The sequence below is a fragment of the Pristis pectinata genome, chromosome 35, assembly GCF_009764475.1.
Source record: "Pristis pectinata isolate sPriPec2 chromosome 35, sPriPec2.1.pri, whole genome shotgun sequence".
In the NCBI taxonomy this organism is placed as follows: Eukaryota; Metazoa; Chordata; class Chondrichthyes; order Rhinopristiformes; family Pristidae; genus Pristis; species Pristis pectinata.
Window position 1 is genome coordinate 16,062,376 of NC_067439.1, and position 13,447 is coordinate 16,075,822.

A 13,447-nucleotide genomic window follows, 5' to 3' on the forward strand; every position below is an offset into this window, starting at 1 on the left:
ACCTATGCCCTCTAGTTCTTGATTCAAACTTAGGAAAAGAATGTGTGCATTCACCCTATCTATGCCCCTCATGATTTTATACACCTCCATAAGATCACCCCTCATTCTCCTACACTCCAATGAATAAAGTCACAGTCTGGTCAACCTCTCTCTGTAACTCAGTCTCTTGAGTCCCGGCATCATCCTCGTAAATCTCCTCTGCACTCATTCCAGCTTAATAGCATCTTTCCTATAGCAAGGTGACCAAAAGTGAATACAACACTCCAAATACAGCATCACCAATGTCTTTTACAAATGCAACATAACGTCCCAACTTCTATACTCAGTGCCCTGACTGATGAAGGCCAGCATGTCAGAAGCCTTCTTCATCACCCTCTCTACCTGTGATGCCACTTTCAGGGAACCACGTACTTATACATGGAGCTACCATTAACTTGACTGCCTTCAAATTATTGGCAGCTCTTCTTCTGTTAATCTAGCAGCAGCATCAAGAACCTATAAACATTAACTCTGTCAATGCCAGTGGGGCAGCTCATTTTAGAGGTAAGTAGTTTGTAAAGTTGAGAACATGTTGTCCAGTGGATGAAAATGAGAATTCAGTTCAATAATGTGTTTGGAATAAAATCAAAAGCTGCTTTTTGCAACATTAGCTTCTCAGCCTGCACTGCTAGAATGGCCTTGGCACCAGAGCCTGAAGGTTCAATGTTCCTTCATAGAGAATCAAGGGTCATTGAAGTAAAAGAACTGAAAGAGCCAATGAAGGTGCTGCTCTTTTAATTTTACTCTGGCCTCCTTAGCTTCAATGTGTTTCTCTTTCTTCCCATTCTCTCTAACCTTCCTCACCTATTGACCACTCCATTAGCTGCAGGGCCCCTATCCCTCCAATCCTCTTTGCAATATCAGGTCACAGGGGATGCAAGGCTGCAAAAAGATTGCTGACTTTAACCAGGTCACATTGTTGGCAGTCACCAGAGTGAGCAGGGTTCCATAATCTGCCTCATACACCAAGATGTTCCTGATGCTCTCATGGGTTAGAACATGGAACATTGAACAGTACAGCACAGGAAAAGGCCCTTCTGCCCACAATGTTGTGCCAAACTAATTAAACTAGTAATTAAATGCCTTACTAAACTAGTCCTTCCTGCCTACACAATGTCCATATCCCTCCATTCTCTGCACATTCATGTGCCTATCTAAGAGCCTTTGAAACACCTTTCTTGTATTTGCCTCCACCCCCACCTCTGGCACCTACTGCTTGTTCGAGGGATGTGTCATCAGAAGGATTAGTCAGGCCTCCCTCATAACTACACTCTGATGTTTAACTGAAAGGCCTGTTAACCGCTAACTCAGCCAGTAATTTGTTACTCTCAACAAGTAGGAATTGAGGAGGTAGCATTCCTGCAGTTGTAGAGCTGATACAAACCACACAAAAATCGTTTATAAAATGTCTGACTTTTGGACTCTGTCTTGGGTGTTCACAGCTTCTCCACACAACTCGGTTATGTGAACAGATAAATCCTGCTGACATCTGTAATATATAAAAAAGCACAGCTGTGTTAAAATCATGGACATTTATGGCATTTAGCCTATTTTTGCCCATACTGGCCAAAACAGATATATTCAGACTTCCTCGCTCTTGATCTGTAGCTTTGTATGTTAAGGCACATTAAGTGCTTTTTAAACTTCTCTCTCATCATTCCTTATCATTGTGCTTCTGTCCCTTTCTAACCCTGGTCTTTAAAATGTTTCACTGACAGTCAGTACTCATGTTCCATATCACCTGATCTGTCTTAAGCTAACTCCATATTCACTTTTGTTTTACACCTCACTCCTTCCCCCAGCTCGGCCTCGGAAATTGCAAACTTTCCACCCTTCCTTCAGTCTTGAGGAAGAGTCATTAACCTTTCACTAACTGGTTTCTCTTTCTACAGAGGCTGCTTGACTGGCTGAGCTTGTTTAGAATTTGCGGAGCACCTGTATTCAGTCTGCAGGCGTGACCCTGAGCTTCCCGTTTGCTGCCACTTTAATTGTTCATCCCGCTCCCACTTGGTCCAATCAGTCTGTGGCTTCATGTACTGTGATAACGAGGCCCAATGTAACCTTGAGGAGCAACATCTCATCTCTCATCTGGGCATATTGCAGTCTTCCGGACTTGTTTTAAAGCTCTACAACTTCAGGTAACTTGCTCTCTCTGTATCAGAACTGGTTGCAGACGATACACAGAATGGCAGTGTTGTGGATAGTGTAGAAGATTGTCAAAAGATACTGTTACACTCAAGAGGCCATTCAGGGACTTTCCAGCCAGGAGACAAAGTATTAGTGTTTTTTCCCATACAAACAAACCCTCTCCAACCTAGATTTCATGGGCCATATGTAGTTGAGTCTAAAATGAATGATGTAGATTACGTAATCAAAACACCTGATATGAGAAAACATAAACGGTACGCTATTACAGCGCCAGCGATCGGGGTTCGATTCCCGTCGCTGTCTGTAAGGAGTTTGTACGTTCTCCCGTGTCTGCGTGGGTTTCCTCCGGGTGCTCTGGTCAGCGAGACTGAGAAATGAAAATGTTTTGGGAAACATTGAAACAAAGTTGGCACATTTACAACCTCAACAAAGACAACAAATGAAGCAGTTAATTTTAAAATTTTGAAATTTATTTCCGGATGTTCCAAAGAGAACCGCAATAGCGTATCATAATGTTGATGTTGGGGATGCAGAGCCAATCAAGCAACAGCCATATCGAATGAATGTAGAAAAGAGCAAACTAGTTGACCAAGAGATGGAGTATATGTTAGAGAATGATATTATTAGGCGTTCCACTTCAAACTGTTGTTCACCCTGTGTTATTGTGCCTAAACCCGACAGAAGTGTTAGATTTTGCACTGATTATAGAAAAGTGAATGCTGTAACTAAGTCAGATGCTTACCCTATCCCTAGGGTGGATGATTGTATAGACAGAGTTGGAAAGGCTAAATTTCTTACAAAGATTGATCTATTAAAAGGGTACTGGTGTGTCCCATTGACAGATAGAGGAAGAGAGATTTCTGCCTTTGTAACACCTTCTGGATTGTATGAATACAATGTTTTGCCATTTGGAATGAAAAATGCTCCAGCAACATTTCAAAGAATGATTAATTCTGTAATTCAAGGGTTAGAGGATACGGATGCCTATATTGACGACTTAGTTACAGGGAATGATACATGGGAAGCTCATATCTCTGCATTAGAAAGGTTGTTTGAAGGACTTTCCAAAGCCAACCTTACAGTTAACTTGGCTAAGAGTGAATTTGGCCATGCAACTGTGACTTATCTTGGTTATGTTGTAGGTCAAGGCAAGTTAGCTCCTGTTTAAGCAAAAGTTCAAGTAATAGCTGAGTTCCCCATTCCAACAGGTACGAGGACTGTTAGAAGGTTTCTGGTAATGGTTGGATATTATCGCAAATTCTGTAAAACTTTTGCTGATATTGCTCTTCTCCTAACTAATCTTCTGAAGAAGGGAGTGGAATTTGTTTGGACAGAGCCTTGTCAAGAAGCGTTTGAGAAGCTGAAAGCCATTTTATGCTACCATCCTGTGCTCAAATCACCTGACTTTGAAAAGCCATTTTCATTAGCAGTAGATGCCAGTGATGAAGCTGCAGGAACTGTGTCGTTGCAGAAGGGTGACCGTGATGATATTGACCATCCTGTAGCTTACTTTTCAAAGAAATTTAATGAGCATCAAAAGAATTATTCCACCATAGAGAAAGAATTACTGTCGCTTGTTTTAGCCTTGCAACATTTTAACATTTTGCAACCCAGCGGTATTTCTGAGCCGAGTGAAAACAAGAACAGAAAGCTGTTAAACTGGAGTTTAATTTTACAAGAGTATGATTTCATGATAACTCACGTTAAAGGCAAGGATAACATAATTGCTGATTGCCTTTCCAGATGTTAAGTGAAAAATGTGTCTTTACTCATGTAATTTTATGTAATCATGTATTATGATAATTGTAACGCATTGCTTTACTCATTGTATAAGCTTTTAAAAATTTGAAAAGAGAGAGAGAGAGATAGAGAGAGAGAGAGAATGCTGCCTGGATTAGAGGGCATGTGCTATAAGGGGAGGATGGACAAATTTGGGTTGTTTTCTCTGGAGTGGCAGAGGCTGAGGGGAGATCTGATAGAGGTCTATAAGATTATGAGAGGCATAGATGGAGTAGACAGCTGGTATCTTTTTCCCAGGATTGAAATGTCTAATACTAGAGGGCATGCATTTAAGGTGAGAGGGGGTAAGTTCAAAGGAGATGTGCGGGGCAAGTTTTTAACACAGAGAGTGGTGGGTGCCTGGAATGCACTGCCAGTGGTGGTGGTGGAGGCAGATACAAAAGAGGCATTTAAAAGACTCTTAGATAGGCAAATGGATGTGCAGAGAATGGAGGGATATGGACATTGTGTAGGCAGATCTGTTTATTTAGGCATTTAATTACTAGTTTAATTAATTCAGCACAACATTGTGGGCTGAAGGGCCTGTTCCTGTGCTGCTATGTTCTATGGTCAGTTCTGCTGCTGGTCATCCACCTTTAATATTGGCTCATTTTCTTCTCTCCCCATTAGTGTGGTCTAACCTGCTGGGAATTTCCTGCGGCTCTACATTTCACAGCTTTTACATTCCATTATTTGCGCCCTCTCTCTCTAACTGTCCTCACCCCATCACTTTTATCTTCCTTTCTTCATATTTTCTCTTTAACTGTCCTCAGTAACCTCACAACTGGATGGCTTCATCTACAACCTATCTTCATTGGAACCATGGCTTCACCCCACCATGGGTGTTCCCTGAGTCCTATCCATCTCTCCTCCCACCACAACTGCAAATTAAGACTAACTTGTTTCTGTTCCCCAGTTCTGACAAAAGGCCTCTGGCCTGGATCATTAACCGTGTTTCTATTTCCACGGATGCCACCTGACCTGCAAAGTGCTTCAAGCACTTTCTGCTTTATATCAGGTTTCCAGCAGTTTTGTTTTATTGTCTTCCTTGGGTTATTAACCTGTCTGCTAAAGGAAAGAGGTCCTTTCTATTCACTATTTGGGCTCCTCAATCTCCTCCGTTCCAAAGAAGTTGCAAATCCAGCTGAGCTAAACTCTCCTCAAAAGTAAAATTCTCCAGGTCTGGCAATGTGAATCGAAGACAACTTACACAGATACATATGGAGTTGTTTGGTGAAGGCAAGCTCACCACAACGGTCCCTTAACAGCCAGAAATGGGGGGATTCACAGTGGGGAATAGGGAAATAGCAGAGCAAGTAAATAAATGCTGTGGTTCTGTGTTCATAGAAGAGGCCACAAGTAAATGATAGGTAGGGAACCAAAAACCAAATAAGGGTGAAAACCTAGGGAAAATTAGCATTAGTAAGAAGATAGTGTTGAAGAAATTAAGGGCACTGAAAGGCAATAAATCTTTGGGGCTATGTAATATGCAGCCCAGAATACTGGAGGTAGACGTGGATAAAACGGGTATCATTTTGCAGCATTCTTCGGATGATGGAATAATTCCTGCTGATTGGAGGTGGTAAACATAACTCCACTCTCTAAAGTAAACGAAGGGAGAGAGAAAACAGGAACTACACACCGTATGGCCTAACACCAATAGTGGAGAAAATGCTGGAAGTTATTGCAAATGATGAGCTAACAGGACACTCAGCAAATATCAGTGGGATCAGACAAAGTCGACATGGATTTCTCAAAGGGAAATTGTGTTAATTAAACTTGCTGAAATGTTTAGAGGATGTAGAATATGTATAGAAGGACCAGCACATGGTGATGCTATGGAGCACCATGTGGCGCTACCTGAATTTTCAGAAGCTTGAGAGAAGTCCGACATAACAGGTTAACAAGCAAAACTAAAGCACATCACTGAGGGGGAGTGGGGTGGATAATGCACTGCCATGGACCAAAAATTGGTTCACAGACAGGAAAATGACAGCAGTAATAAATGGGTCTTTCTCAGGGTGGCAGGCACTAACGAGGGTGGTACCACAGGGTCAGAGCTCGGGACTCTGTTGTTCATAATATATACATCAATGATTTTGATGAGGGAACCAAATGTGATACTTCAAGGTTTGACGATGGTACTGAATTATATAGGATTACGAATTGCGAAGAGGATGCAAAAAGGCTTCAAGATAACTTAAACAGATTGAGTGGGCAAAACCATGGCAGATCCAATGTAAACATGGATAAATGTGAAACTAAACTTAACTATTTATTAATGACTTGGATGAGGAGGTGGGTTAGCAAGTTTGCGGACGACACAAAGGTCGGTTGTGTTGTGGATAGTGTGGAGGGCTGTCAAAGCTTGCAGAGGGCTATTGATAGGATGCAGAGCTGGGCTGACAAGTGGCAGATGGAGTTCAATCCGGGAAAGTGTGAAGTGGTACACGCTGGAAGGACAAACTCCAAGGCGGAGCACAAGGTTAATGGCAGGATTCTGGGTAGTGTGGAGGAGCAGAGGGATCTGGGGGTTCATATCCACAGATCACTGAAAGTCACCTCACAGGTGGATAGGGTAGTTAAGAAAGCTTATGGGATGTTAGCTTTCATAAGTCGTGGGATCGAGTTTAAGAGCCGCGAGGTAATGATGCAGCTCTACAAAACTCTGGTTAGACCACACTGTGTCCCGTTCTGGTCGCCTCATTATAGGAAGGATGTGGAGGCGTTGGAAAGGGTGCAGAGGAGATTTACCAGGATGTTGCCTGGATTGGTGAGTATGGATTATGAGGAGAGACCAAGGGAGCTAGGGCTTTACTCTTTGGAGAGAAGGAGGATGAGAGGAGACATGATAGAGGTATACAAAATATTAAGAGGAATAGATAGAGTAGACAGCCAGCGCCTCTCTCCCGGGGCACCAATGCTCAATACAAGAGGGCATGGTTTTAAAGTAATGGGTGGGCAGTTCAAGGGAGATATCAGAGGAAGGTTTTTCACCCAGAGAGTGGTAGGTGCATGGAATGCGCTCCCCGGGGCAGTGGTGGAGGCTGATACATTGGTCAAGTTCAAGAGATTGTTAGATAAGCATATGGAGGAATTTAAAATAGGGGATATGAGGGAGGAAGGGGTTAGATAATCTTAGGTGTGGTTTAAAGGTTGGCACAACATGGTGGGCCGAAGGGCCTGTATTGTGCTGTATTGTTCTATGGTTCTATGGTTCTATGGTAAACATATTAGTAGGAAAAAACTAAAAGGCAGCACATTAGTTAAATGTTGTTAAATTGGAAAGTGTTGATGTACAAAGAGATTTGGGCGTCCTTGTACATTAGTCACCGAAAGCCAACATGCAGGTGTAGCAAACAGTTAAAGTGCCAAATGGTATGTTGGCCTCCAAAGCAGGAAGAACAAAGTACAGGAGCAGCTCCAGCTGTAGTGTCTCAGTGGGACCTGTGGACTACTGTGTCTACTTCTGATCTCCATTCCTAAGAAACGATATGCTTGCCACAAAAGAAGTGCAGCAAAAGTTCACCAGACTGAGTCCTGGTGGGACTGCCATGTGAAGAGACATGATGTCAACTAGGTTCATACTCAGTGGAGCTTGGAAGATTGAAAGGGGATATAATTGAAACTTACAAAATTCTGACAGGGCTAGACCCACTGGATGTGGGCAGGACGTTTCCCCTGGCTGCGGTGTCTCGAATGCGGCGTCATAGTCTCAGGTTACAGGCCTTGGGATTCATGGCTGAGATGAGGAGAAATGTCTTCACTCGGAGTGTGGTGAACCTGTGGATTTTGCTGCCACAGAGGGCTGTAGAGGCCAAGTCGCTGAATATTTTTAAGAAAGATGAGACAGAAGTTGGTAGTACGGTGGATAGCAACTGGTGGGAAGCAACGAAGGTTGTCTATGGCTACAGCTGTACATAGATCAGGTGGAGACTTGGGTGGAGCATTGGCAGATGAAAGGGGAAATTTGGGAAGACACATAGGGGTAGGACATATACAGGGCACTAATGAATGTTGATGACCAGAAGGACCTTGGGGCCCAAGTCCATAGTTCCCTGAAAGTGACAGCACAGGTCAATAGGGTGGTGAAGAGTGCATGTGTTTGCCTTCATAGGTTGAGGCACATAATGTAAGAGGCAGGACATTATGTTGCATCTTTACAAAACACTAGTTAGGCTGGACTTGTAGTATTGTGTGCGAATGATTGCGATGGAGAGAGTGCAGAGGAGATTCACCATGTTGTCACCAGAACTGAAGGACTTTAGTTATGGGGAGAGATGGGACAGGCTGGGTGTGTTTCCCTGGAGCGAAGGAGGCCGAGGGGTGTCCTGATAGAGGGATATAAATTTATCAGAGGCATAGAAAGGGTAAATAGTCAAAATTATTTTCCCATGGATAGGGGTGTCAAAACCAAGGGGGCATGGGTTTAAGGTGAGAGGAAGGAGTTTTAAAGAGGATTTGAGGTGGAAGTTTTTTTACACAGAGAGTGGTTGATATCTGGAACTCACTGCCAAAGTTGCTGGTTGAGGCAGATGCAATCACTCTGTTTAAGAGGATTGAGACAGATACTTGAATAGAGACAGGTACAGAATGATATGGGTCTAAAACAGGCTAATGGGATTCCTGCGGATGGGTAAATCAGTCAGCATGGACAAGTTGGGCCAAAGGACCTGTTTCTGTGCTGTACAACTCTGTGACTGTAACCTCATTCTCATCTCCTTCATCTCACCCAATCAGTTTACCCTCCTTTTATTTCTCCTGATATACTTAGCTAATTCCACAATAAATACCTCAACCACGTGTCACATGCTTACCTTCTTCTCCTTGGGAAGTACCCCAGATTTGTGGATGATTTGCTTCCATTTCTGTTTTGTGGTATCTGAGGAAAAGGTCAGGTGGGGTCAGCAGACTCTTACACTGAAGGGGCAGGATGTACCTGACAGAGTAGGTGGCGGCGAGGTAGGGGAAGGCCCGTCCACTCTCCGCCAGATCTCAGAGCAGTGCCACAATCTTGCTCCCCCACGTACTTCCCTGTAACCCACTCACTCTCACATGCCTGTTAACACCAACACCACAGAGAACGAACAAACTCCACACAGACAGCAGCAGACATCAGGACTGAACCCGGGTCGCCACAGGTGTGAGACAGCTGCACAACCTGCAGCACCAGTGTGCAACGCTTATTGACCACGTGTTCTTCAGTCTTCCAGTACCCCCATGACAAACCTTTTCTCGATCTATCCTATCACAACCTTTCATAAAGTTAAAGAATTTTATCAGCCCAGCTGTCACTTTCTTCATGTGTAGATCAAACAGCCCTGGATAGTCTCTGCCATTTCCCCACTCTACACTAAACACAGAGATTGAACAGTGTGTGTCTGTGAGTCTGGTGTCTGGCACATGAATAATGTGGCCCATCCAATGGAGCTGAGTACAACTAGATCCCGAATGAACATAGAACAGTACAGCACAGGACAGGCCCTTCGGCCCACGATGTTGTGCCGATCTTGATGCCAATCCATACTCCTCTTGTGTATCATCCACATCCCTCCAGTCCCTTCATATTCATGTGTCTGTCTAAAAGCCTCTTAAACTCCACCAAACTGCCCAATTCCACTACTACCCCTGGTAACCCATTCCAGACACCTACCGCTCTCTGCGTAAAATACTTGCCCCTCCCATCCGCTTTAAACTTCCCCCCTCTAACTTCAAAATCATGTCCTCTGGTGTTTGACATTTCTACCCCGGGGAAAAGATTCTGACTGTCTACCCTGTCTATGCCTCCCATAATTTTTAAAACCTCCATCAGGTCTCCCCTCAGCCTCTGATGCTCCAGGGAGAACAACCTAAGTTTGTCCAACCTTTCCTTGTAGTTCATAACCTCTAATCCAGGCAGCATCCTGGTAAACCTCTTCTGCACCCTCTCCACTGTCTCCACATCTTTCCTGTAATGGGGTGACCAGAACGGCACACAGTACCTCCAGTGCAGTCTGACTAAAGTTTTATACAGCTACAGCATGACTTCCTTACTCTTACACTCAACACCCCTACCAATGAAGGCAAGCCTTCTTTATCACGATATCCACTTGCATAGCAAATAACAGCCTTCCTGCCCTGCTCTCTGTCTCCTACGGGCAAGCCAGTTCTGAATCCAAACTTGCAATTCACCCTGGATCCCGGGCATCTTTATCTCCTGTATCAACCTACCATGAGGGATCTTATCAAATGCCTTATTAAAGTCTATGTAGATAACGTCCACTGCCTTACCCTCATCAAACACCTTTGTCACCTCCCCAAAAAACTCAGTCAAGTTCTATCTGCCTCCACCACCACCCTGGCAGTGTATTCCAGGCCCTCACCACTTGCCCCGCAGATCTCCATTGTACTTTCCCCCCCTCACCTTAAATACATGCCCTCTAGTACTAGATATTTCAAGCCTGGGAAAAAGGTACTGGTTGTCTACTCTGTCTATGCCTCGTATAATTTTATAAACTTCTATGAAATCTCCCCTCAGCCTCCGCTGCTCCAGAGAAAACAGCCCCAGCTTGTCCAACCTCTCCTCATAGCACATGCTCTCTAATCTAGGCAGCATCGTGGTGAACCTCTTCTGCACCCTCTCCAAAGCCTCCACATCCTTCCTATAATGAGGCGACCAGAAATGAATGCAATAATTTCAACGTGGCCTAACCAGAGTTTTATAAAGCTGCAACATAACTTCCCAGCTCTTGAACTGAGTGCCTCAACTAATGCAGGCAAGCATGCCAGACACTTCCTTTACCACCCCATCAACCTGTGTGGCCACTTTTAGGGAGCCAAGTACCTGGACCCCAAGATCCTCTGTTCATCAACGCTGTTAAGGATCCTGCCATTAACTCTGTGCTCTCCCTTTATGTTGGATCTCCCAAAGTGCAGCACCTCACACTTCATCACAAGATGACAAGACAAAGGAGCAGAAGTAGGCCATTTGGCCCATCGAGTCTGCTCTGCCACTTCACCATGAGCTAAACTATTCTCCCATCTAGCCCCAATTCCTGGCCTTTTCCCCATATCCCTTGATACCCTGACTAATTAGATACCTATCAATCTCCTCCTTAACCACCCCCAACGATCGGGCCTCCACAGCTATACGTGGCAACAAATTCCATAAATCCACGACCCTCTGTCTAAAGAAATTTCTCCGCACCTCTGTTCTAAATGGGTACCCTCTAATTCTAAGACTGTGCCCTCTTGTCCTGGACTCACCCACCAAGGGAAACAACTTAGCCACATTACTCTGCCAGTCCTTTCGACATTCAAAATGTTTCTATGAGGTCCCCTCTCATTCTTCTGTACTCCAATGAATACAGTCCAAGAGCCGACAAATGCTCCTCGTATGTCAGCTCTTTCATTCCGAGAGTCATCCTCGTAAATCTTCTCTGGACCCTCTCCAACATCAGTACATCCTTTATAAGATAAGGGGCCCAAAACTGCACACAGTACTCCAAATGAGGTCTTACCAGTGCCCCAGAGAGCCTCATCAACACATCCTTACTTTTATACGCTATTCCTCTTGAAATGAATGCCAACATAGCATTCGCTTTCTTTACCGCCACCCCAACCTGGAGGTTAACCTTTAGTGTATCCTGCACGAGGACCCCCAAGTCCCTTTGCACTTCTGAATTTTGAATTTTCGCCCCTTCTAGATAATAATCTGCCCATTTATTTCTTCTTCCAAAGTGTACAATCACACATTTTCCAACATTGTATTTCATCTGCCACTTCTTTGCCACTCTCCTAAACTGTCCAAGTCTCTCTGCAACCTTTCTGTCTCTTCAACACTTCCTGCTCCTCCACCTAGTTTTGTGTCATCTGCAAACTTAGCCACAAAACCATTTATTTCATAATCTAAATCATTGATATACAGTGTAAAAAGAAGCAGCCCCAACAACGACTCCTGCAGAACACCACTAGTAACCGGCAGCCAACCAGAACAGGATCCCTTTATTCCCAGTCTTTGCTTTCTGCCTATCAGCCAATGCTCTACCCATTCTCATATCTTTCTTGTAATTCTATGGGCATTCATCTTATTAAGCAGCCTCTTGTGCGGTACCTTATTGAAGGCCTTTTGAAAATCCAAATACACAACATCTACAACCTCTCCTTTATCCATCCTACTTGAGATTACCTCAAAAAATTCCAATAGGTTGGTCAGGCAGAATCTTCCCTTAAGGAAACTATGCTGACTTGGACCTATCTTGTCCTGCACCTCTAGGAATTCCATAACCTCGTCCTTGAGGATCGACTCCAATAACTTTCCAACCACCGATGTCAGACTAATAGGCCTGTAATTTCCCTTCTGCTGCCTCCCTCCTTTCTTAAACAGCAGAGCTACATTTGCGACCTTCCAGTCCTCCGGAACCATGCCAGAGTCTATTGATTCCTGGAAAATCATCTCCAATGCCTCCATAATCTCTAAAGCTACCTCCTTCTGAACCTGAGGGTGTACTTCATCTGGTCTGGGAGACTTATCTGTCCTTAGTCCATTCAGCTTCCCGAGCACCTTCTCTCTAGTAATCTTGACTGTACTCAATTCTATTCCGTGACCCCTGACTATCAGGTATACTGCTGATGTCTTCCACGGTGAAGATGGATGCAAAATACTCATTTAGTTCCTCTGTCATCTCTTTGTTACCCATTATAATTTCCCCAGTATTGTTTTCAATTGGTCCTACATCTACCAGTGTCTCTCTTTTACTCTTCATATACTGTATTTTACAAAAACTCTTAGTATCCTTTTGTATGTTATTTGCCAACTTTCTTTCATAATTCATGTTTTACTTCCTAATGACTTCCTTAGTTTCTTTCTGTAAGTTTTTAAAAGCTTCCCAATCTTCTGTTTTCCCACTAATTTTTACTTCCTTGTATGCTTTGCTTTTATTTTAGCCTTAACCTCTTTCGTTAGCCACATTTGTGCCATTTTTCCATTCATTATTTTCTCCTTTCTTGGAATATACCTATCCTGCACTTTCCTCATTTCTTGTAGAAATTTCAGCCATTTCTGTTCTGCCGTCCCTCCATCAAGCTTACTTTTCCAATCAATTTGGGCCAGTTCCTCTCTCATGCCACTGTAATTTCCTTTGTTCCACTGAAATATTGACACACCTGATATCAGCTTCTCCTTTTCAAATTTGAAACTGAACCCAATCATATTATGATCACTACTTCCTAAGGGTTCCTTTACCTTTAGCTTCCTAGTCATCTCAGGTTCATTACACAGCACCCAATCCAAAACAGCCGATCCCCTGGTGGGCTCATCAACAAGCTGCTCCAAAAAGCCGTCCCATAGACATTCCACAAGCTCTCTCTCCTGAGATCCAGTACCTTCCTGACTTTCCCAATCCACTTTCATGTTAAAATCCCCCATAATTATCTTGATATTGTCTGACACGCTTTTTCTATTTCCAGCTGTAACTTGTAGTCCACATCCCCGCTGCTGTTT

General features: G+C 43.7%; 1 long non-coding RNA gene across 1 annotated transcript in view; it reads right to left on the reverse strand.

Annotated features, from left to right (window-relative positions):
- Window positions 1-535: 535 nt before the first annotated feature.
- The window catches only part of LOC127586460 (uncharacterized), a 138,321-nt gene continuing 125,409 nt past the window's right edge, over window positions 536-13,447 (reverse strand). The window contains exon 5 of the long non-coding RNA XR_007958691.1: window positions 536-1,528. This is a non-coding gene — a long non-coding RNA (uncharacterized LOC127586460). The remainder of the gene's footprint in view (window positions 1,529-13,447) is intronic.